The 1,161-nt window shown below is 46.9% G+C and overlaps 1 pseudogene; it reads right to left on the bottom strand.

The window, feature by feature from the left end:
• Positions 1–324: 324 nt before the first annotated feature.
• Positions 325–442, bottom strand: LOC124778830 (annotated as a pseudogene).
• Between the last annotated feature and the right edge of the window lie 719 nt (positions 443–1,161).

Below are 1,161 nucleotides of genomic sequence, written 5' to 3'. Positions count from 1 at the left end.
TGCTGACCTGCTGTATTGTAGCAAAATGATAAAGGATCTTTCTTTCTATGTATTCGCAGCACATTACACTTGTCTACATTGAGATTCATTCCATTCATTCCATGACCTATTCATATAAATATAGCACTCCGTCTTCAGGCCACGAGTGGCCTACCGGGACCATCTGACCGCCGTGTCATCCTCAGAGGAGGATGCAGATAGGAGGGGCTTGTGGTCAGCACACCGCTCTCCCGGTCGTTATGATGGTATTCTTGACCGAATCCGCTACTATTCGGTCGAGTAGCTCCTCAGTTGGCATCACGAGGCTGAGTGCACCCCGAGAAATGGCAACAGCTCATGGCGGCCTGGATGGTCACCCATCCAAGTGCCGACCACGCCCGACAGCGCTTAACTTCGGCGATCTCACGGGAACCGGTGTATCCACTGCGGCAAGGCCGTTGCCCTATTCATGTAAATGGTCACGTTCAATTATGCTGTGAATGCTGCTTGGTTTTAAGTAACAAACGGGAGGATAACTATATAGAACAAAAATGGTTCAAATGGCTCTGAGCACTATGGGACTCAACTTCTGAGGGTAGAACAAAAATCTTCCGTAGGTTCTGCGGCCGTTTATCTATCTTCATTCAGTTTCTAGACTGTTTACCGCTTCTGGTTTTTAGGAGGAACTAGTAAGACACAGATCGCATACGCAAGGAAAGCGATCGTTATGAGGTGACGCGCGGTAGGTATGCAACACAGCTAACGTACAGGTAATGCGAGTACGACCGTGACCAAATTTACTAGGAAAACTGCCGTAGTGGGCGCTTGCTTGTGATAGTTTATGGTAGGCTACGGTAGTACGAGGGTGAGTCAGTAGTACGAGGGTGAGTCAAATGAAAACCTTAAATTTTTTAAAAAATATTATTTATTGTGCAGAAGTGGTACAAAGCTGTATCACTTTTCAACATAATCTCCCCCACACTCAATGCAAATCCTCCAGCGCTTACAAAGTGCATAAATTCCTTTAGAGAAACATTCTTTTGGTAGTCCGCGCAACCACTCATGCACCGCGTGGCGTACCTCTTCATCAGAACGGAACTTCTTTCCTCCCATTCTGTCTGAGTGGTCCATACACATGGAAACCACTAGGGGCAAGGTCTGGTGAGTATGGTGGATGAGGAA

Source organism: Schistocerca piceifrons, chromosome 2 (assembly GCF_021461385.2).
Source record: "Schistocerca piceifrons isolate TAMUIC-IGC-003096 chromosome 2, iqSchPice1.1, whole genome shotgun sequence".
Classification (NCBI taxonomy): Eukaryota; Metazoa; Arthropoda; class Insecta; order Orthoptera; family Acrididae; genus Schistocerca; species Schistocerca piceifrons.
The sequence above is the reverse complement of the archived record's forward strand: the minus strand, read 5'-3'. Positions and strand labels throughout refer to the sequence as shown.